This window comes from Dromiciops gliroides, chromosome 3 (genome assembly GCF_019393635.1).
Source record: "Dromiciops gliroides isolate mDroGli1 chromosome 3, mDroGli1.pri, whole genome shotgun sequence".
NCBI lineage: Eukaryota > Metazoa > Chordata > Mammalia > Microbiotheria > Microbiotheriidae > Dromiciops > Dromiciops gliroides.
Window position 1 is genome coordinate 324,289,612 of NC_057863.1, and position 25,174 is coordinate 324,314,785.

At 35.0% G+C, this 25,174-nt stretch overlaps 1 protein-coding gene across 1 annotated transcript in view; it reads right to left on the reverse strand.

The window, feature by feature from the left end:
* The window catches only part of ZBTB20 (zinc finger and BTB domain containing 20), a 928,525-nt gene that overhangs the window by 739,467 nt on the left and 163,884 nt on the right, over positions 1-25,174 (reverse strand). Inside the window, exon 4 of the mRNA XM_043993192.1 lies at positions 23,495-23,557. The gene's annotated coding sequence lies outside the window, so the exon portion shown is untranslated. The remainder of the gene's footprint in view (positions 1-23,494; positions 23,558-25,174) is intronic.

A 25,174-nucleotide genomic window follows, 5' to 3' on the forward strand; every position in this document is an offset into this window, starting at 1 on the left:
AAAGCCTAGGACTGGCTCCAGTCTTAGTGGTCATTGCATATAAAAATCAATCAACTAATCAACAAGCATTTATTAAGTGCCTAGTATTAACAGGCACTCTATTGGGCATTAAGGATACAAAGACAAAAAAGAGAGGCAACATATACTTACATAAGTGTACACAAAATAGATCCAGGGTAATTTGGGAATTTGGAGAATACGAGCTGCTACACAGAAAAAAAATATATGTAGAAGGTAGAGCATGAACTGAATCTTGAAGACAACAAGGGCTTCTAAAAGGCAGAGGTAAGGAGTGATATTGGACCAACTCGTGCTCAAAGGAGTCAAGTTGATGAGCATTTATGAAGTGCCTACTATGTGCCAAGCACTATTCTAAGGTCATTATGATTAGACCAGATAACACACGAAAGGGAGTACTGTGCAGTAGTTGTGAGGGCTTAAATACTGAAATAAAGAGTTGCTACTTGATCCTTAAAGAAAAAGGAAGGCACTGGAATATTTTAGAAAGGGGAATGGCATGGTAAGACTTGTACTTTAGAAAAATCACTTCCATAGCTGTGTGAATGATGGATTGAAGAGAGAGAAGGTCTAAGGCAGGGAGATCAATTGGGAAGATGACTGAAATAGTACAAATAAGATTTGATAAGGAACACCTATGATGGTGGCTAGATGTGTGGAGAGAAGGCATAATAAGATGTGAGAGATGTTGTGGAGAGAGACACAAGATGATTTTATATTAATAAAAACTTATTCACAAGGAAAGAACTGGATAAAAAAATGGAACATTAAGAGTTCTTAGCATTTAGAATTATATGGGGATAAGGAACATTCTTCATACTAGAAACTGTTATGGGAGACAGGTCTACACAGCTCTAAACATCATTTTTATTGCATTATAGAACATAAGCTTCTTGAAAGCCAGAACTGTTATTTTTCCCTTGAATCCTCAGAACCTAGTATATAATAGGCACTTAATGATTATTGATGAAATCATTGATTATGGGGAACAACTTATTGGATATGGTAATAATAACTAGCATTTATAGGTCTAAAAACTGCAAAACATTTTACATGTTATCTCATTTGATTCATATAATGAACCTGTAAGGAAGGTGCTATTCTTATCCCCATTTTACCGACAAGGAAATTGAAAGATTAAGTGACTTGCTCAGGGTCACACAGCTAGTATTTGAGTCTGGTTTCAAATGTAGATCTCCTTGACTCCAGGTTCACTCAATCCACTACAGCACCTACCTTTGGGGTGAATGCAAATGAAGAGTTAAGATGACCAATGAAATTTAAACTTTGGTCCCTGAAGAATGGTGCCATCCTCAACAGAAGTAGAGAAGTTCAGAAGAGGATGGATCAGGGAGGAAAAATGATGCTTGCTTTTTTAGAAATGCTGAGTTTGATATGCCTATGGAGCATCCAGTTCATCATGTCCAAGAAGTAGTTGGTAATATGTGGGACACAAGCTCAGATGAGAGAATAGGGCTGGATCCACAGATCAGGAGTTGTGCGAATAGATGTAATGAAATCCAAAAGAACTGAGAAGGGCCCCAAGTAAGAGAGTATAGTGAGAACAAAGTTTCTTAAAGTGGGAACTGAATGTGGAGGTCATGAAAAATTTGGTACTAAATGTTTGATTTCTACACACCTATTTTATATACCGATATACTGTGGTTATGTAAATTTTCTCTGGTGAAAAAGGGTCACAAGTGGAACAAGTTTAAGAATCTTTGTTCTAGAAGAATGGCAAGCACAGAATATTTAGGTACCGGTCATTGCCCTTAAATTTTCCAGCCTTCTTTCTTTAGGAATCTTCTAATACATACCAAAGCTCCAAATCCAGGTAAAGGGAAAAAAAGGAAAGACTGCAGGTGTTTGAGGAGGTGGAAGTTTCAGGCCATAGCAATGCTGCTATACAGGGTTTACAGCTTGCCTTTAACTATCTTATTCTTTGTACTGGAGGTTAGGCTCTGGAGCAGAGCTGGGCAAAGACATATACTTTACTTTGCTCCACAGCTGCATTGACATATACCTCTGACAAAGCTGACGGTCTAGAAAGCAAAGCTAGACATATGTGCAAAAGACTACCAAGACCTAGCCATTCCAAGGCAATATTAATTAAATCCAAAAGCATGTCTGTAGCATCATTCTTGGTATTACATAGGTCAAATCAAACTGAGTCCTGCTTTGTCTGCAAAGAAAACACTGAAACAGAACAGATTAGATATGATTAAAAGCACATAATTCCACTTCTGGTGTGTAACCTTTCTATACTGGTACAAATAACTTGAATGGTAAAACTTTGGTATAAGTGGTGACTTTTAATGTAAAGTTCATATTTCCAATACCAAGAGCTTCCCAAGTAAATTACTTAAATTTCAATAGAATTCCTAAAAGCATTAAAAAGAACATATTTATATTACTATTCATATTCAGCATTTTTAAAAAAATCTTTTCACAGAGTTCTAAATGAAGAATAACCTCTATTTCTATACTCATATTGACCAGTCTGTCAGTAATTCTTTTCACTCATGCAGTTTTTGCTTTCAGCAAAATATACAGTTTTATTAGGTGCACAATTTTAGAAATAATGAAACAAGCCAATGCTAACCATAAGATATTTGTATTGGACCCTACTTGTACCACCCTTACTTGGCAATGCCACAATTATTAAATGTTCAAGGGTCAGATGTAGAATAACCTTGGACAATGTACTAATGGGAAAAAAGGGATAAAAGTCTCTACCCTCCTCTGTCCTCTCTCCACATCCATAATCCTGGGATATGGTCCCAGAATCACATTCATGCCTGAGAAAAGGCTGTGGAAGAAAGACACACTAAATTTCCTTCTCAACCTGCATTGTAAAATATACTAAACCCTGATCTGTAGCTGCACTGAAGACTTCTGACATGTTCCCTGGACCCAGAGAGTTGTGGGAGCTTTTAAGTCTCTGAGGTTAAATTCACTTCACCTCTACTGAGTGGAGGGGAAATCACTTATGAATGACCTTTACAGATCCCGCTGCCCTCCTTTCTTTCTTAGATGCTTCTTTTCTTCCTTCATTTTTCTTCTAAGCTTTGGAGGAAAAAGGTAGTTAAGTAGTTAGGTTTGAGGGTTAATCTTTAAGGTGGGTGTGTGTGTGGGAAAGAATGAAGTTCTCGGGTCCTTTTTCATACACCCGAACTGAAGCTTTCAGGGTGTGCTACATTTTGTTTTTTCTGGATTCCTCACCCAAAACATCAATTCTCATTTATTAAAATCCTAGATCAATGCCATAAATTTATTTTTTTAAGTAAAAGATCAGTAAATAATAAAATGCACTTTCTTGTATAGTATTTAATTTAAATAAGAAGAAATATGTTTGTCATCTAGTTGGTCTATATATACCTGGAACACAATTCAGTTTGCTTTCCCAAATCAGCTCGCTCTTTGTTCAGCCCTATTTTCAGTCTTGCATCTAATTACTTCTTCAGCTCCTCTGTTATTTGGTTTTAAGCACCTCTTACCCCCAAGGCCTCATGGCTCTAAGGGCTTGTTGAATGTTAAACAAGCACATTTAAATCTTTGTCTTAAAATGAGTAAAATAAAAGTCTCACACCTAATACCTAACATGGAGACCCACCTACATATTAGAATTTGCATGATATAAAAGGCTACAAGATTATAATGGGCATCCATACTCAGAATTAGAGGATAAAAGACTCATTCTAGAGGTAAATTTACAACAAATGGCTTTATTCTTGATTAACTATGTGTGTTTGGGGATATACAGATTGGGATGTGCATAATTTAATTACCTAATAAGTACCAGATGAGCAGGATACAGTGAAAGGAAAAAAAAGAAAGAAATCAAGGAAGAAAGAGGGGAAAAGGGTAAGAAAAGAAATGGGGAAAAAGAAAATCATGTACAGAAAAAAAGGGATAACCAATAGAAAAGATAATAATTAATAACAGCCCAGAGCTCTTAAGATTCATTTTTTTCTTTCAAATTTTAATTATTGAGATATAATGAGAGGCAGTGGGGCTTACACAGCACTTGCCAGGGAGCTGGCAGCCCTGGATTCCACTCTTGCTTTTACCAATGTCTCACTATGAAGCCTTAGGGAAAACAATCTCTCTGACCTTAGTTTAGTCATGTTTAAAATAGGGATATGAAAACCTGCCCCACACTATTAGTCTAACATTGTGTAGTGAGTATTAAAGAATGAAACCTGTCAAAAAACTATAACTATCTTAAAGAAAAAGCATTGCAAATGCTGCACTAAGTATCATCATCATTATTATTATTGACTCGATAATGATTTTTACATAAATGGATTTATCACTATATTTCTGAAAAGAAAAAAATAAATTTACTTATCATGAATAGGAAACTTCTATTTTTAATATGTTCCGTTTTTAAAAATAGATTATTGAAAATAATCTAAAAAAACAGATGATCAAATCAAATCAATGGAGGTTGAAAATTCATTCATTCACTGAAAGTTAGAACTGAAGGGATCATATATATTACTTATTTTACATATGATAAAACTGAGGCTGAGGAAAAATAAAATGACCATTTCAAGTCACAAAGATAATTATTAGCAGAGCCTGTGCTAGACAGAATTAATTTTCTGAATCCTAACCTAGAGTTCTTTCTACTATAGCTCATTTGGTATAGTCAGTGTTTCAGGATTCTCTGTTAAATTGTTATTACTTTTTTTAGCTGTAGTACCTCTCAGCAATTCATTCCCAAGATGTGTCTTTTGTATTAGTATCAATTCAATAAAGGTGTCACTTTTCTTTCTTTATTATCAGTGAATACTAATCTGCCTTCCCAAAATATATCATCAGATCACTGAATATTTTTTTCTGTTTACACCTATTGATTTTGATGTGAAATTAGTAAATATATATATATATAAAATAAAAGTTTTTAAACTAATACAAGCAAAACATATATAGAAATCATGAGAATATAGAAAAAGAATAAAAGGATGATAACCTAAATAGTGACATTATAACTTCTAGACAGTAGTTTTAAGTTCTAAGATTCCACAAAATAATAATGGGATGACAAACCTAAAACAGGAATCTGACACTAGAAAACTTTATTATTAACATATTTTAACTTTACTAACTGTGGAAGTAAAGTATGCTCTAAACCTCAGTAGATAACTTAGAAAACCTGTATTGGCACATAAAGCTGTCCCAATTACTGAAATTCACTGGAGACATTTTGTTCTTTCATTGGTAATCCATTATATTGACTAAGGAACATAATTTTCTAAAAGGCTCAGACTGAAACTGGAAGGAAGTATGTTACTTGATCTCTTTAAATCCACAGAGTAAAGTACACTTCCTTTAGTAATGGCCCACTGTAAGACAAAAAAAACAAAGGTTCCCCAAAATGGTGGCTAGAATGATGGCCCTCATATGTGATCATCAGGTAAGCTAAAGAACAGCTGAGCTAAAAAAAAAAAAAAGTGCTTTATACATGAACACTGTTCAACAACCCCAGGCCTAGTTATAAACTATCATCAATAATAAAATAATAATACCTTACATTTGAATAACCTTTTTATATCTTAAAAACATATTTTCACATACATTATTTCTTCTGATGTTCATAACAAATCTATGGGGTTTGTTGGTACTGGTATCAACATGTATTTCTATGCTCATCTTATAGGTCACCTACACAAAAATGCAACTCCAATGCCTTATCTTGGTATAGATGTAACTGGGTACAAAGAGTTTGCCAGTGGAAGCAAAGCACAGGCAGGTTCTACCAAGTTGGAAAGGATTACAATAGCTTAACTATTTATGAAGAAGCTCAACCTTGATCAGCCACCTGGTAACAGATGTATAAAAGATAAAAATGAAAATTCCCTCAGAGTCTTTACTACTTCTACGATGATAGGAAAGGGAGAAGACAGTGAAACATGCCACTGATTTCTTGGAAGAAAGGTACTGGAATAGCAATACAGCAGGAGACATGTTTTTGAGGCATGGCCAACTTCTTTTGATTTACAATACTAGTTATAAGGAAAGACTTCTATTTGGGGTTTGGGGGAATTAATAGGTAGTGAAAGAGAAGCAAATAAAAGAATCTCAAGAAAACATTTACAAAGTATGCAGAAGACAACAATAAAAGAATTCATAAAGGATCACAAGCATGGTAATTATCTAACTACCAAGTTAAATTTAATATATATATATATATTTTAAATAGTCAATTTCTGAGTCACAAAACAAACAAAAAGTCAGACCTGATTGACACTTTTCCCAGTCCCACAAAGGGATGAGGAAGGAAGAGGGAGGGAGAGAGAGGGAGAGGAGAGTAGAGGAGAGGGTAAGGCTGGTGACATTACACAGCTCTGTCTTACTTAAATCCAATTCACTGCAAGTTGTGACATCACCTCCCAATGTTGTGGTCATCTTCGAGAATGAAGAAGAAACAAGTCAGAAGCCTAGGCTGGTTAGACCTAAATCTCTATTATAATGGAAGATGACAAAAGCAGCTTGGCAGTTGAACCCTGGGAGTGTAGCCATAAGCAAAGGGAGAAGAGTTGAAATGTAAGTGACAGACAAATATTTTGTGCTTTCTAAAAATCTAAAACAGCAATTATTTAAAGAAAAATCCTCATAGAATATGTATATAAATCAATAGAGATTATCTTAAAATGAAAAGGGATGTTGCGTGTTAAGATATTACAAATTTTTTAAAATAAATATTACACGATTACAGGATGAAAGAAAGTGGACCAATGCCTAAAGAAACAAGAAATATAGCAGAATCCCTAGATAGCATGAAATACAAACAAGGAATTCCATAATAGTTCACAAAAATTTAATCTATAAAATAAGAAATTAAGAATGAATATATGGGGACAGCTAGGTGGCGCAGTGGATAGAGTACTGGCCCTGGAGTCAGGAGGACCTGAGTTCAAGTCCGGCCTCAGACACTTAACACTTACTAGCTGTGTGACCCTGGGCAAGTCACTTAACTCCAATTGCCTCACTTAAAAAAAAAAAAAAAAGAAGAATGAATATATGTAAGTACCTCTCAATGCCAAAAATAAAAACTCAATTAGCATATTAGAAAAGAAAAAATTATCCATGGTAAAGTGTCTACAAAGAAGAAAAAAAATTAAGAGATTAATAACATAAACATACCAAAGTAGAGGACAACCTGGCAGAAAAGAAGTAAAAGGAAACAACATTGTTTTTTTAAAAACCCTAATATAGAGCTATACAGGTGAAATCCATTGACCTTGATGCAGAAAGACAATTTAGGAATCATAGGTCTCCAAGGAGAATATGACAAATCAAAAAAACTAAACACAATATAGGAAATAATGCAAGATAACTGCCCAGAATTTCTGAATATAAAAAACCTAAATAATCAATTAAAAACATCCACAAATTGCCTCCAAGACAAACATATAATTAACCATATTAACAGTAGTTAAATTTGAACAATTACAATGACAAATTATAAATTCTCTAAGGGTTCAGGAGAGTGATCTTCAAATATTAAGAAAAGAAAATTTGGATAACACAAGATTATTCTACCCCACAACAGAAAACACAGAATGGAACTGAATAGCAAAGGATTTCAAGCTATAATTCAAAATGACATACCCTGAAAACCTAAGCCTAATCATCAATGAAAAAGGTGGACTATTAAAAAAAACTTTATTATAAAGAATAACTCAATGGAAGGGGTAAAAGAAGGGATACAGTAGAAAATGTACTTGATATAAAAACAAAAGATATCAATAAATACGCATTTAAAATTTAAACTGCACAAAGATTTATGGATTCATATACAATCTCCTTTTTTGTTCTTTGTACACTGAAATATTTATGTTTATAGATTCACAATAAAAATATTTCAAAAAACTAAAGTTGTGGGGCAGCTAGGTAGCACAGTGGATAGAGCACTGGCCCTGGAGTCAGGAGGACCTGAGTTCAAATCCAGCCTCAGACACTTGACACTTACTAGCTGTGTGACCCTGGGCAAGTCACTTAACCCCAATAGCCTTGCCAAAAAAAAAAAAAAAAAAGGAAAATTGTTACTCTTCTTATATCTGTTCAAATACAAATAGTTGATGCAGTACTAAAGCAACTGTTATCAACAAGACTGGCATTCTCATTATAAAATGAAAACAGAAGACAAAAATAAACAAGTGTGATTAAATGACCATCAGGTAGAAATGTTCTTGTTCTTCTTGGCGTTTTAGGGAAAGAACTTGGAGAAGTGAAAGTTGAAAAAAAGAAAATTCAGGAGAAAGTTATCTTCCTAATAATTGGAGCAGGGGTTCTTAACCCGGGGTTCACAAAACTGGTTTTGTTTAATATTTTGGTACCTACACTTCAATATAATTGAATTCCTTTTTAATCCTACATTTTTATTTTATGCATTTAAAAACATTGCTCCAATCACTGGTTTCCCCAAACTGATAACAGGCACCATGAAATGGGAGAAAAAAAAAAAAAAGGTTAAAACCTTTGGAACTAGAGCTATGTCAAAGTGCATAGGGTTGCTTGAGATGTAAGAGGCTCGCCTCACTTTAGGTTTTATATCTTGCTTTGTTCTGAAACAAAGACTAGATAACTACTGGTGAAATATGTTGTTGAAGAGATCCCTTTTTTAGGTCAAGGTTGAACTAAATGACCTCTGGGATCCCCTCCCACTTTGCAACTCTGCTTCTAAAAGAATGATTCACAAGTCTAAATCTGAGAACAAATACTGAGAGGGGAGAACCCGGCAGCATCAGTGCCCAAAGGCCTTGCAACACTCAGAAGAGACCATCAACAAACGCATTGCCAAGAAGACAATTGCTATTTTTTATCAGCGTTTGTTGTGGAGGGTAAGCATGCAGAGAAATCTTTTACTCAGTGACTTCATTAAGTAAACAGATATGATGGAGGACAGTTAAAATTTGTTTAAAAAACATGTTTCAGGATTGAGAAACAAGAGCAAATAATTAGAAATAAGACCCAATAATGTAAAATTATGAACTGTTATCTCTGTACAAAACAAAAAAGAGAAATGCCAAAGGAAATGAGTATGCTGAACACTTGATATTAAAATTAATTAAGCCTGATGCTTCCCCAAGTATTTGTAGGTGAACCAGGAGAAAAGGATAACAAACACGTGAAATGAAACAGATCTGTGTAGATCTCCGTATTATAACCTAGTCTTACCAGTGCTCAAAGTAGAACCACTGCATTTGGATATTATCAGCAGAGCACCACGAATATGAGGTGAAACCATGGCAATGCTTCTATTCATAGGCTATCTCAAAGATCAACAGATATAATTCACACTAACATTGATAATGTCAGAGTGAACAACTGAATCTTTGATTAATCAAATACATACAAGAGTAAAATTTGTCGTAGGGGATAGCAGTTTTAAAGGCCTTCATTCTTTCCATTTACATTGAGCTAGTCATGGTGTATATTGCTTTCCTTTTTGTCTACTTATTTCACATGCTTGCATTTCAACTATATCTTGTTATGATTATCTGAATACTTCATTGTATTTATGGTATAGTAATATTCCATCATATTTACGTACCATCATTTGTTTAGCCACTCCCCAATCAATGGACATTTGTTTCTAGGTCTTTGGCAAAACAAAAAATGCTGCTATGAACAATTTAACATATATGGAGCTCTTTTTTCTGTCTTTGACCTCCTTGAGATAAATGCTTAGCAGTGGGATCTCTAGGCAAAATGGTATGAATATTTTAGCCACTTTCTTAGCTTCCAAATTATTTTCCAGAATGGTTAGAACAATTCATTGATATATCCATTTATTAGTACCAAAATACCTACAATACTTATTATGCCCCATTTTCTCATCTTTGCCTGTTTGCTGGGTGTGTAGTGAAATCTCAGAGTTGTTTTAATTTGATTTAGGGATCTGGAGCGATCTTTCATAGTCATTAATAGTTTTAAATTCTTCTGAGAACTGTTTTATCATATTCTTTAACCATTTATCTATTAAGAAATGGCATTTGATCTTATTTAATGTGTTCATTCCCTACATATCTTCGATCTCAGCATCTGAGTTGACAAGTGACAAGTGACAAGTAACCTACCTAAGATTACCCAGAAAGTCAATAACAGATTTCAGACTTGAGTATGGATCTCCTCTAGTTTAATGGTTCTTCCATTATTCTTTGCTGTCTGTCATTCTCAAGATATATCATGAATCCATCATGTAGAATTTAATGAAGTCAGGTGTTGTCTTTTTTAAAAATTGGGGGGGGGCAGGGCAATGAGGGTTAAGTGACTTGCCCAGGGTCACACAGTCAGTAAGTATCAAGTTTCTGAGGCCAGATTTGAATTCGGGTCCTCCTGAATTCAGGGCCAGTGCTTTATCCACTGTACCATCTAGCTACCCCAGATGCTGTCTTTTAATATTATGAGTTACTAATAAGCCTACAGGATGAGTTTAATTAATCTGAAGAATCATCAAGAATGAATGCTAAACAACTTAATAAATGGAAAGGTCTCCTTAGGTGGAATGATAAAAAATAAAGTGAAATCTAAGAGGCTATTTAAATGAATTCTGAAGCCTCAGGGACAATGGCTTCTTGGTTTCTTTATCATAAGTTAGTCTTAGTTCTTTACTTTAGCCATTACTTTTTTATTTCACTTTTATACAAGTACCATGCAAACCAAAGATATTAACATTATCAATCCTAATAATTAATTAACATAATAATAGTTTAACAACAGCAATAATAATAAATAAAATAATAAATCCTCCTAGTAGCTGAATCTCTATCTGGGGATAGACTTGTACTCTGCACAGCCACAATTTCATTCTACCATAGTTCCACTTTGATTAGAGAAAATACAAATATTACTTTTTGGTGCTGATAATAAATACTACCTCACCAATACTCTAGTATTTTTTACTCTATCACATTAAGATAGCATTGAGAACTCTCTAGCTTTGAGAAAACTCTAGCTCTTAAGGGCTGGGACGCTTCAACTTCCATGTCCTATTCTTAGCTATGCAGTCTCGTCTTGTTCAGTCCTAAAAAGCCTGGCCACCGGTAAGAGGGGCTTCGTGTATTCACACCCATCAGCTCAAGAAGTCCACCAGTTCTATTTCCTGAAGATGATTTTAATTATAGTAAATTATGGCTCACAAGTCTAAGGGGTTTCCAAAGGAGAAGAGTAACATTGATATGAATTAGGCACTGGGCAGGTAGTATATTCTTATGCACAAAAAGAAAAGCTACACACAAAGAATCACAGCTTGAATTAGCAATATGAATACAATTCAGCACAACTTCAGTTACAATGATCTGGGAGGCTGGCACTTTGTAAATATGACTACGGTTCACGCACTAATAAGTGATACAGATCATAAAGCAGTTCATCAAGACTGCTAAATCAGGCATTTTACATTTCACATTGGTTCAGCACTGTCTGGTCAAAGTAATTTACTCAGAAGAGGAAATACAAAAGGGAAAAAAGTAGAAGGGACCCAGGCCTGCAAATCTGCCTGAATATACATCAAACAAGACAATTTCAGAAAGGCTTAGAAAGACTTATATGAACTGATGTATAGTGAAGTGAGCAGAACAAGGATAATGCTGTACATAGTGACAACAATATTGTTTGATACGGAACTGTGAAAGACTTTACTATCCTCAGCAATATAATGATCCAAGATAATCTCAAAGGACTAATGATGAAATATACTATCCACTTCCAAAAGAAGAACTGATATTGATTGAAAACAGACTGAAGCATGCTATTTTTCACTTTCATTTTTTTCTTTTATTGGAGTCTTCTTATACAAAATGACTGATATGGTAATGTTTTAAATAACTGCACATGTACAATTTATATCCGATTGCTTACTGCCTCAGGGAGAGGGGAGGAGGAGAGGAGGGATAGAATTTGGAACTCAAAACTTCAAATAAAAATGTTTATTATTATTATTTTTAAAAGAGAATTACTGCTTTTGTGTTTTATTCCTGATGTTAATAAATCTGATTTTGATTAAAAAATAATAATAATTGAGTCCACACTCCGTGTGAAGGTAGCAGCAAGGTCTGTCCACTCCTCTGAAAAGCAAAGTCAAAGCAGAGAGAACACCACTTACAACACAAGCAAATCACAGCCAAAAGTCAGAGCAGAAAGCTGGTTCTTCTTTGGACAGATATAGCACCCAGCTCCCTTCCCTCCCTCAGCCTCCCCATTCCCAATCTGAGGGCAGGGAAAGACCAAGAGACCACTCATGGTTTGCAACTTCATTTTAAAACAAGGAGTCCTTTTAGTAATGAACTAAAACATAGCCTGAAGCAGTCTAGATAATCCCCAAAAGGCCCATTCAGCCTTGCTACAAAAAAACCCCAGGATAGCGCAGGGTACCTTCTCTTACATGACACAACCTAAGTACCATGTAGACCCGTGCATAGTCTCTGTACACAAGTGACAGAATTAACATAGTATCATGGACTTAGAGCTACAAGAGACTTAAGAAATCTCTCCTTACTCTGTAAATGAGAAAACTAAAGCCCAGAGGTATCAGTGGACATGTCATCAAGGTAGTAGTAAATGGCAGAGCTGGCTTTTGAGCCCTAGGCCTGACTCTAAATCTAGCATTCTATTTCTACTATATGTCACTCCATCAAGCACTACCACATATACAAGAACACTGATGTCATATTTCTATGACCTCAACTTAAATTTTTGTATTTATTCAACCACCACTCAAGGCAGTCATTTCAGGTCTGGTGTCTGGCCATAGCTTCACAGCACTCTACAACAGCAATTACAATTTAAGACACAAAATGGAGAAAAATAGTTTCTTACTGAAATTACAGTTATGATTTGTGTTCTCAGAATGCATGTAATTACCTAAATTAGGAGATTTCTTCAACACCAAAGCAAACTACCATACTTTTAGGAAATATCTTTGGGTATTTTCTGACAGCCTGATTTTGAGATTTTTGTAAAATTCTCACCTAGGAGGTGGACTTTTCATAATTCAAATGTATTTTCTCAATTGATTTGTGCAAAACCAAATGAGTTTCAGTAACAAGCTCTTTTTGTACTGTGAAAACCTGAAGGGGAAAGAAATTTAGATTCAAAAATGCAAGGCTGACTCATACAGAGAGGGGGAGAGGAAAGTACAGTTGGCAGAAACATGCCTTTGGAGGTTATTTAGCAAAAAAAGTGAGAGTCAAACAATAAAAAAAAAAAACACCCATTGATCAGATTAGAGTTAAAAGAAAGTGCACATGCTCATTTTTTTTAAAAAGCCTTGTTTACTTTAATAGATTAGGTATCAAAATTTTGGAACCATACACCAGTGCATTTTGTCTTCTTTTACATAGGCAATCCTGTTGTTGGTGTGGGGCAAAGCTAATCGCTTGGAGATTAAACACATGGCAACAGAGGCATAGACCTGGAAAAAGGAGGAGGTCACACCTTTTTAAGATGCAAATTGGAAATGAAGCATCGCAGAAATGAAGTTCTGTTGATCTAACTGTGAAGGTGCAAATCATTCATCGTACTTTTAGAACATAGGCTTGTTACTTTAAAAATTAGTATAAAGAAAACACTTTAGAAAGCAATGAAACTTTTTAAAAATCCTACTCATTAGGACTTAAGAAGCTTGTGTTATAAATTTGGGCACAGGTGACAACCCTAAAATCCATTTTCATATGCATTTTTGCGAAAAGGAAAAAATAATCAAAACCTAAAATGATATTTTATTCATTTCTAAATCATAAAGAGTTTAATGAACTAGAAGTCAGTATTTTCTTACAGCACCTAAGGAGCCTAAATACTGCAAAGAGAGTGGGCTTGTGTGTCCATACAAAAAGAACTCAAGCAATCTACCTAAAATGCATTTCATATATTTTACTTTGCCTTTCTCTTCTTTTTTTTTTGCTCTGTTGTCATATTTCTGCCTGGTACTTTGTTCATTTGACTATGGTTCTTACACTAGTAAGTGAATTAGTAATGGTACTCATCATGGTGGGCACAAAGTCAGGCAGCTCATGAGCTGAAACTGATGGCCTCCAAAATTTAAAGACTGCTGCTGAGGCTCAAGACCTTTCAAACCAGATGCATGTTGAGCCTGTGGTTGGCAACTGGCATTAAATCCAAAGGAGGCCAATCACCCTGGGAAAGAATGAAGAAATCAGGGGGATGGAATAAGAATAGAGTGCATCAAAAGGGACTAGATGGAAAACTGCCACACAGGAATGGAAGAGTTATCTTTGTATAGAAGAAATTGGCAGATCCCCATGAGGAAGTAGACCAGATGCACCATGTTCTTGCTATTGACACTTTTACATCTTGGACTATACTGATAAGAGGATATGGCAGCGCTGAAGGAAAACATCATTCAAGACAAAAAGTAGAATTCATCTTCCCAAATTATCTCCCATAAAGAAGTTGACCATTATGACAATCAAAATTAATGCTACCCCGAGCATGTAGCCCAAATGTTTGGTCTTCCTCATCCCCTTGGATAGCTCTCAATCACTAACAATTCTTACTTCTGTGACTTAGGGCAGGACTGATGCTTAGGATGGAAAGGATGATGAGAGAAAGAGAGCAGAAGTGCTCAAATTTTACTTTTGCTTGTTGTCTTCCAAAAATGGTTGAGAGAAATATGATACCCAAGCTAAGAAAAAGTACTCAGCTATTCTTCAGGAAGTCAAATCCCCTGGCTCAAATGAATCCCCTCCTTTGATATTGAAAGAATGGAAAGATAAGAATGCTAAGCCACAATCAGCAATAATTAAAATACTATTTAGAACAAATGAAGAACCACTTGATTCAAGAAGTATGAATGTCCTAGTTCTCAAAAAAGGGAAAATAACATAGTCTTCAAACTAAAAACCAATGAGGTTGACCTTGATACTTGGGGGAAATCTAGAATGAATCATTAAAGGGAGAGTCAGTAAACATTTCAAAAAGGAAGTAGAAAGTATAAAGGGCCCCCACACTTCAACATGAACAGGTTATGTCAGATGAACCTATGTCAATAGTGTTTATGAAATTTATAGTTCAAGGAAATGGTTCTGATTTTGGATATAGAGCATCTCTCTGTATTCTTGTGGAGAATATACCTATGACTGAATGAGATGATAATACAAGGAGATTGATTCAAAATTATTTTAAAAATTTGATTCAAAAAGTATTAATTATGGTAATGGTTCAGTATCTGTTTGGCAGAATGTATCCAATAGAAAGGTAATAATGATAATAATAACAATTATTGTAATTATTATTATAGCCAACATTTAAATAGTACCTATGTACTGGGGGTAATAATGACAACAATAATCATAAAAATAACCAATATTTATATAATGCCTACTATGCAACAGCACTGTGCAAAACACTTCAGAGATATTATTTCATTGAGCCTCACAAAGACCCTGGAAGGTAACAGCAGCTTTTATGCCCATTGTGCAGATAAGTGAAGTAAGGAAAAGGATAAGTGACTTAATCAGAGTCACACAGCTAGTAAGTCTCTGAAGCCAGATGTTAATATGGGGCTTTCTGAATCCAGGCACAGAACTCTATACACTGTATCAGCTAGTTGTTTCATATCACATGTCAGGGATCTGTGTTTGGCCTGATGCTATTCAACATTTCTATCAATGACTTAGATAAATGCATACTGGTGACATGCTCATCATATTTTTTTTTTGTACCTCCTTTTCCATTTGGCCAACTTGACTTTTCAAGCTGTTGACTTTTTTCTCATGTCTTTCCTGCATTCGCCCTCATTTCTCTTTCCAATTTTTCCTATACCTCTCTAACTTTATCTTCAAAGTCCTTTTTGAGTGCCTCTATGGCCTGAGACCAATTAATATTTTCCTTGGAAGCTTTTGAAACTGTTTTCCTTTATTTATAGCATATATATCACATAAATTAAATTGCTCTCCTGGTTCTGCTCATTTCATTCTTCAACAGTTCCTATAAGTCTTCTCAGGTTTTTCTGAAATCATCCCTTTTGTCATTTCTTTTTTTTTACCTTGTGAGGCAATTGGGGTTAAGTGACTTTCCTAGGGTCACACAGCTAGTAAGTGTCAAGTGTCTGAGGCCAGATTTGAACTCAGGTTCTACTGAATCCAGGGACGGTGCCTTATCCACTGTGCCACTTAGCTGGCCCTGTTTTGTATTGTTTTTAACCAGCATGAAATAATTTTTGTGATCATTGCTCTAGTTATGATATGATATTGGGTATTTCCAAGCCCCCTTCTCTTCTACCTTTTTAAAAAAAATTATTTCTCTTCATATTCCTGATCTTTTGTTAATCCAGCTAAGTTTAATTATTATTTTTCTAGGCATATAACATAGTCTTTTCATAGTTTAGTTGGTATGACCCTGGAAAAGTAAATTAATTTAGGTAGAACTGTCACTATATTATATTGCTTTGGTCTACTCATGAGTAATTAATATTATTCTGATTATTTATGTCTATTTCTATAAATAATAACTTGCTGGTGTGTTCATATATTTCCTATGTGTATCTTGGTAGGTTTTGGACATTCTATGGTTCTTTTTAAATGGAATTTCTCATTACACCTCTTCCTGCTGGATAGGAATTCTGGGGAAATATTTTGTAGGCATTATATAAAAATGTGGATAATTTTTGTGGATTTATTTTATATAATACAACTTTGCTACAATTATTAATTATTTCAGTTAATTTTGGTTGACTCTTCATGGTTCCATAAATTATCATCTGCAAAAGTCTTATGCTTATTTCCACAACTCACTTTTTTCTTATTTCTTTATACAAAATGTCTAAAACAATAACATATAGTATTGGTAAAATTGTATATCTCTGCTTTATCCCTGAACTTAATGAAGAGGTCTTTAGTATATCCCCAAACATATAAAGCTGCCTCTTTGGCTTAGATAGATGCAGTGCTACCATGATAAAATTACCTAGAGAATACTCTTTATAATTAGACAAACAATAACAACATTTATTTGGAAGAATATGTATATATATATATATATATATGTACATATGTGTGTATGTGCATATATATACATAAATTCAAGATAAATCATATTATAAAGTACAAATAAAGGTGATATCTAAATCCAAACTATATTATCAGAACTAGCTATAACTGTACCTTCAAAACAAGTTCACACTGGCTTAAAAAGTTTAGTGTTTCCTCCCTCTGGGTCTGATATGTAGGTGGTAAAATAATGGCAAGTTCAGGCAGCAGAAAAGTCATCATGGTTAGAGTCACTGGTGGAGTCAACCCACTCACCACCTGATATGTGGTAGCTTTGCTTTGCTATAAGCCAAGAAACTTTTTTTGATAAATTAGGCAACTGCTCATCTAGTTCAAACAATAATTCCATAAGATCTTTGGTTATAGGTATAAGAAAGGAGACTAGCATATGTAAGTTTTATTTTATTGAATCCCATAGTTACAAAAATCCTGTGTCTTATACCCACTGACACAAGCATATTAAAGAGAACAGGAATAGATTAAGTAAATGTCAACCATATAAATGTCACTCTCTTTTCTGCATAGTCATCACTCCCTAGTCCTTTGTTGAATTACATAGTTAATACTTCAAGTAGCTTAACCCTGAGAGCGACTGAAAAGTCAAACATAACACATACAGGCAGGGAAAGCTAGAGAGGTAACCAAACATATTAGAGCTGCACTATGCTAACACATAGCTCAATCATCAAGACATAATGAATGAGTGAGAGTAACAGCAGTCTAGAGGTAAAAGGATCCTCCTCTTTTTATGTATTACTTGCAAAAAATAAAAGAGAAATTAGCATTACATGAAAGAACAAAGAATCTTATACTATACAGATAAAATAAAAAGGTAAACCATGAGTCTAAAACAGAAATGGAAAGAATCCACCAATCGCCACCTGACAGATATGCCAAAATGAAAACTCCCAAGAATACTATAGTCAGTTTTTAGAACTTCCAGGTCAAGGAGAAAATATTCCAAGAAGCAGAAAGAAACAAATCAAATAATGTGGAGTCACAGTTAGAATAACACAAGATCTAGCTGCTTCTACATTAAAGGAGCAGAGAGAGTGGAATATGATATTCCAGAAGCCAAAGGAGCTAGGATTACATGTTTACATTTTTAGGCTTCTCTTGAGTCTTGTATTTGAAAATCCAACTTTCTGTTGAGCTCTTTTTCCCCCTTTTATCAGGAATGCTTGAAAATCCTTTATTTCATTAAATAGCCATTTTCCCACTGAACGATTATACTCAGTTTTGCCTTATCCATAGATCTGAAATAAAATTTTCCATGCTCCCTTAGTTAGCTTATAATATTACCCTTTATATCAAAATCATGTAACTATTTTGACCTCATCTTGGTATACATTGTCTATATTGGTCTATACCTAGTTTCTACCAAACTGCTTTCTAGTTTTCCCAGCAATTTTTGTCAAATAGTGAGTTCTTGTCCCCAAAGTTTATATATTTAGATTTATCAAACTCTATATTATTGTAGTCCTTTCCTACTGTGTATTATGTACCTTATCTATTCCACTGATCCATCACTACATTTCTTGGCCAGTACCAGATTACTCCAATGATTACTACTTTGTAATAGTTTTGAGATCTGGTTATGCTAGCCCACTTTGCTTCACGTTTTTTTTTCTCATGGATTCCCTTGATATTCTTGACTTTTTGTTCTTCCGCATGAATTTTGTTATTATTTTTCTAGCTCTATGATATAATTTTTTTATAGTTTGGCATGGTACTAAATAAGTAAATTAGTTTAGGTAGAATTGTCATTTTTAATCTATAACTTGGCCTATCTATGAGTAATTAATATTTCTCTAATTGTTTAGATCTGACTGTATTTGTGTGAAGTGTTTTTTAATTGCATTCATATAGTTCCTGAGTTTGTCTCTGCAAATAGACTCCCACATATATTGTCTGTAGTTATTTTAAATGGAGTTTCTGTTTCTATCTCTTGCTGCTGGGATTTGTTGGTACTATACAGAAATGCTGATGACTTTGTGGATTTATTTTATATCTTACAACTTTGCTGAAGTTGTTCATTACTTCAAGTGCTTTTTTTTTACTTGATTCTCTAAGCATACCATCATATTATTTGCAAAGTTTGATAGTTTTGCTTCCTCATTGGCTATTTTATTTCCTTCCTACAACAATAAAAATAACATTGCTCAATGATCCTTTTCTCACTAATATCAAGGGAACAGAAAGAGGTATTCTTACTAAAAGTGTTCACTAATACCATGAGGAGATTAGCACAGAGCTGAAGTTGAGATAATAAGATACTCCAAATATTGTGATTTTTTTTTCATGGCAGTGCATTAATTATATCCATCCCCAGAACAAACATCTAAAGATTTAGGCCCAACTATTCATATTGGAAACACCAAGGTGATGAAGAATACCTATTGTACAGACTATGGTAGGTAGCTGAATAGACAACCTAAAGCTCTAGTAGAGAAATGTACGTGTGTGGATGCATGGACTTTTTTATGACATGGGTTGTCTCTGTAACCACAGCTCAATGTATTTTCAAGTTCTATACTTGCTGAAGCAGGTCATCTTTGCTTACCACTCTATTCCTTCTGCCTTCATATCATCTAATTTTTAACCTTTCTTAACACTCTTCTATTCCCTCTCAAACTCAGAAGGCCCTTTGGTAGTTTCAGAAATGTCTGTTGAACAGAACTCTCAATATGATGTCTGTTTCAACAGTGTTCTATGTGCATTTTTTCTAAAACGAAATGCTTACTCTACTCTGAATGATGTTACTGGTATGGTATAGAAATATAAGTGAGTATAGAAAAAACCTCACAGTTATTTAGATAAATAATGCATACTTTAAAAATATAAATGACATGTCAGAGAGAAAGTTAAATGCAGCTCTCCAGATATCTGTACAATGTGTGTGTGTGTGTGTGTGTGTATGTGTGTGTATACACATATTAGCTAGCTAATCCTTGACAGATATGGAAAGCAGATGATGAACTAGGTCCAGAATTGAACAGAAAGAGAGCAGGTTAGATTGCCTTTGGGAAGTTGCAGAGTTCTATTAATGTCCTCAAGCTTCTTCTAGAAATAAAGTTCCATTTCTTTAATATCAATAATCCTCAAGTATTACATAACTACAAATCACAGAACAGTGCAATCTCTGAAGAACTGAAACTGAGGATGACTCAAAAGGCAAGGCAGTTGGGCCAAAGCAGGTTGCAAAGCATTACAAAGAAGGAATTAAAGGAAAAAGTTTAGAAAGAGTATTATCAAAGAGATGCATAAGGGAAAAATAAAATTAGTTGCGTCACGTGGCAAGAGTGGAAGATAACTGATGGACAGCCAGCCAGGCTTCCTCACAGTGTCAAGAGAAAATAAAGATAGCCCTGAGAAAACAAGGTAGATTCTTTGTGGCAAAAACTTATTGGGGGGATATAGACAAGAGTTACACGGGATGGATAAGAATTAGAGGAAATAATATCATGACATTACTGATTTATGTATTTCTCTATTTGAGTTGAAGAAACTGAGGTGCCCAGAAATTAACCAAAGCTTAATGGTGAATAGGTATTGCTATGGATGATGCTGAATATGAATCTAGGCATTTAAGCTAAAGTCAATGGAAAAGGAAATTGTGATAAATCAGTCCCTAAAACTAAAATCCCCAATTTACAAGTTGGAACATTTTTTTGCACCTAGCACTGAGTCACCACAGCAGAACTTGGTCTCCTCATCAAAGGCTCAACTCTATTCAGCCAAACAGTTATACTGTCCTTTGTATGTATATGATGAATCCATCAAAAAACATAAGCTAGAAAAAATGCACATAGATCACTGTTTAAACAGATATTTCAGAGAGTCTGCCAAGGGGGTTTCTGAGTTTGAGATAATAGGGGAAGAAGGTTAGGAAGGGTTAAAAATTAGCTGTCCATGAACTGATGATATGAAGGCAGACGGCAACTATAGAACTTGTAAACACACTGAACTATGGTTATTGAGCCAGTCCATGTAAAATAAATTGATTCGTAGTTAGCTTTATTCTGCCCTTATAAACTAGATATGGAACCAAAACATGTAGTGTGTTCAATTCCCTATGACTTGTAATTAACAATGTGTGTTGGCAAAAACACATGCCTCTTTTCCTGTTCTGCTTCCCCATATGTAGATGGACCTCACTGAAAAAGTAGAAATGAATATGTGACTCCCCCTTACTTCAGTAATACTCACTTTGACATTCCCACTCTATAATTCCTAATCATCTGGCTTCCAAATTCATTATTCCACTGAAATTGCTCTTTCCAGAGTTACCAGTCACCTCAAAATTGAGAAATATAATGGCCTTTTCACAAGTCCTCATCCTGCTTGATCCCTCTGTAGCACTTGCTATACTACATTTTGACACCTTTGACCATTCTCTTCACCTGGAAACTCTCTTCTCTAAAATTTCATGGTATCACTCTTTCTTTGTTCTTCTGTCTGATGGTTTCTTCTCAGTCTCCTACACATGTCCATAATCTGTATGCCCCCTCCCTGCAAATGGAATGCGGTGCACTATCTTAAGGCCTTCTTCTAGTCTCTCTCAATAAATCCTCTAGATGACCTCATTATTGTCTCCATAAAGAGGATTCCCATCCCTGTATGTCTATCGCTAGCCTCTCCACAGACATCACAAACTCAAGACATCTGAAAGAAAACCTCCCCAAATAACCCCTCTTCAAACTGCTCTATTTCTTCAGAGATATCAACATTCTTTCAATAACCTAAGTTCTCTACCCCAGGATCATTCTCACCTCCTTATTCTCCCTCACCCCATGTATCCAATCATTTGCCAAGTCTGATAGTTTCTATTTCCAGGACCTCTCTTGCACCTGTCCCTTTCTTTCTGCTCACACAGCCATCATCTTAGTTCACCCTTCTAGTGCCTTTAGATTGGACTACTGCAATAGCCACCTAAATGACTATCCTTCCATAAGTCTCTCCTCTTCTGATTCATATTCCAAACAGCTGTCAAAATGATTTGCCTGAGAGAAAATACTATGTATAAAGACATACCATTGATTCCAAGGACTCTAATGCCACGCCTAAACCATGGCCAGTGTTTCCACTATATATCAAGATGGTGGTGGTGATGATGGTGATGATAGGCTAACATACAATGGCAGCAGCCAGGCCCTATAGCTGAACTTCTTACCTATTAAATGAGTCCCCATTTTCCCCCTTAAAATTCAAAGAACAGTGTGTCAGGGAATAGAAAACCCTAAATTTGTCCCCCCAAATTAGCCAATACTCATACATTTGGATGCCAGACTCTGCCTAAAATAGAATTAGACCAACCTAGATAAGAAACATCCATCCCTCTATCATTTATTAGTTATCCTATCCTGCTCCCACTGAAGTTTAAGGCCCTTCAAAATATGTGCTCATCTGGGATTACCAAATGGAAGGTGAGCTCTGGAAAACTATGTAAAGAAAAACTACTTTGACCAGAGAACCACTGGATCTCTAAGCCAAGTGAGATTTAATAAGTTCTTTGGTCTATGTAGACTCATATTCTCATTCTCCTCTGGAGGTGACTTTCCAAGCTAAGGTGGAAACACACTTTGTAGATGTGTCTCTGGGATGTTGTTATTGATATACTTCCATTTACAAAGGGTTTTCTTTCCCAGCAATCATCCATCTGGTACTTTTAATAGCTACAAAATTAACTAACAAAAAGAAATGAAAAGAACACAACACACACTGCTATTAATGGAGCTCCACGCATGTCACTCCCCACACATTATACTAAAAATGGACTTACCCAAATCTGAGTGTCTCCACACAAATGTCTGTGCCTTTCAATACATAGAGATGAGATCTTGATGTTTTCCTTAAAACTGCAAAAACACTTGCTCTGAAATTCCCTCTTTTTACAGCAACATTCTAGGAACTTTCAGCAACAATTTATGTTGACTAAGCACCTACTCTATGGCACATGGCTGGGCACTGCATAGGTCTGATAAATGTAAGAAGTTATGGTCCCAACCTTAGAAAAATTACAATAAAATATTTTTAAGGACCTGAGAGTTGTTATATTCTATGATTGTAAGAATAGATTACTAAGGAAGGACTCTTCTGACACCCTGTTCATCAGGATTCAGCAGATAAAATAACATCCAAAAATGAAGAAAGGTGAAAGTGATGTCTCACTGAAGTTGCATGTAGATTTAGATATTTTCATACTCAAGAACAAGATGCTAGCAAATCAACTTACTTTTCTATGTCTTAAAAATAATTATTTAGAAGCATTTTGACGTCAAAGGCGGGGAAAGACTGAATTTATACATGACATGGGAATGGTTATACAAAATTGAAATTTTTCACCCAGATAGAGTAAATGCTCCCATTTCCAAGTAGCTTGGGACCAAAGTGATTCTACATAATTGAACATTTGGGGTAAATAGGAGATCAAAATACACAAAGTTTTTTCTTACCTTCTAAGCTGCCTTCCTTCTTTGACAGTCACAGTCCCCAGTGGAACAGATAACTCAGTCTCCCTAGTAGGCAAAGGTAAGCAATATGAGCAGGGAATAGATCAGCAATTGGGTCCTCCATGCAATTAAACAGTAATGACCAGGCTTACTTCGAATACTACTTGGCAATGGCACACGAAGCCAGGTATTATCACTGCTGAATGCTCAGGGTTTCTAAGATGGACTAAGACAGACAGTTTGCTAATGCTCAGGCTTGACGGGGACTGTATGCATAGCAAGAAACACATATCTCCATGAATATTAAGTTTACCATTCTTCCAGGAGATGGAAAACCAAAGAAATCTATCACACAGTTAATTTTAGAAGAGAGAACTATGACAAAATGGAGGTATCAGCTGAGGTGCAGAGGGCAGAGATTGAAAGGAGTAGTTTTAAAGGTAAAAAAATCTATTCAAAATCACTATATCAGAGGCCCAGGATAAATGCGTGCTGAGAATCAAAAACATCCAGCATTGTGGGAAAAGAGGGTGCATGGCTAACCAACAAAATAAGAGTTATCTCATGGGGAAACTCATCTTTCCAAAGAAAGATTACGTAAGGAGAACAGGAGAAATGAGGCAAATAGGCAGAAACTAGAAATTCAGTATGCCAAAAAATAATTCAAGGAGAATTCAATATAGCTCAAGAGACAATAAAGTAAAAAAAAATATTCATTTATTACATTACAGGGAAAAATACTAACAACAGAATTTATAAAACCATTTAATGGTACAAATGGTAAACCTAAGACTAAAACAGGAAAAAGAGATTGCATTGATAAGTAATTTCTATCCCTAATTGTCTTTTGAAATATATGAGACAGAAACAAGTTATGAGATGCTAAATAAAAGAGTGATAAGTCCATAGGGTTTCTTAGACCTGACAAAGTCAGGATAGATCAATTATTGAATAACATTAGATTGCATCCGCCTGATACTTTTAAAGGGTAAAACTGGAGAATTGTTGGTCAAACCTGATATTATTAATATTCTAACACTTCTGGTAGAGGACTACCAGATTTTTAGCATGACTCCCCTCCACATGAAGAGTTCCAGAGGAGATCATAGGAACTAAAAATTTGTGAGTCTTACTTCCATATTAGTAGGCTGATGGAATTTGTAATGAGCACTGAATCCACAAAACCTTCCTGAGAAAAAGGCAACATTTTGGGGCAAGGGCAAATAATGCTTGACTAATAATGTCTCTGAGTTCTTTAAGAGGATTTTTAATATAGAGTTAATACCTAGTATATACATTCTTTAAACTACAAAGGACTAAGTTAAAGACCAAAACAGTAGCAACAAAAACAATAACAACCAAGACAAATTAAATACAGGAATAAGACAGGAAATGAGAGACAGTTTGTTATTGCAGTTAGAGACCTAGCCTTTAAGTCAAGAACTAGATCAAGTCCTGACAAATATTGGCTGTGTGACCCTGGGCAAGTCACTTTACTTACTGCTACCCCAGATAATTCTATATTATAAACTGTAAGAAAATTCTGACCTTCAGTGTTCAAGAGTATTTCCTTACCAGGAGTTTCAATCTAAAAAATTATATGCCAATGTTTTAATCAAGATTTTTCAATTCTATAATCTAAAGAATTAAAAACAAAGGAAACAGGGGAAGTTAGGTGGCACA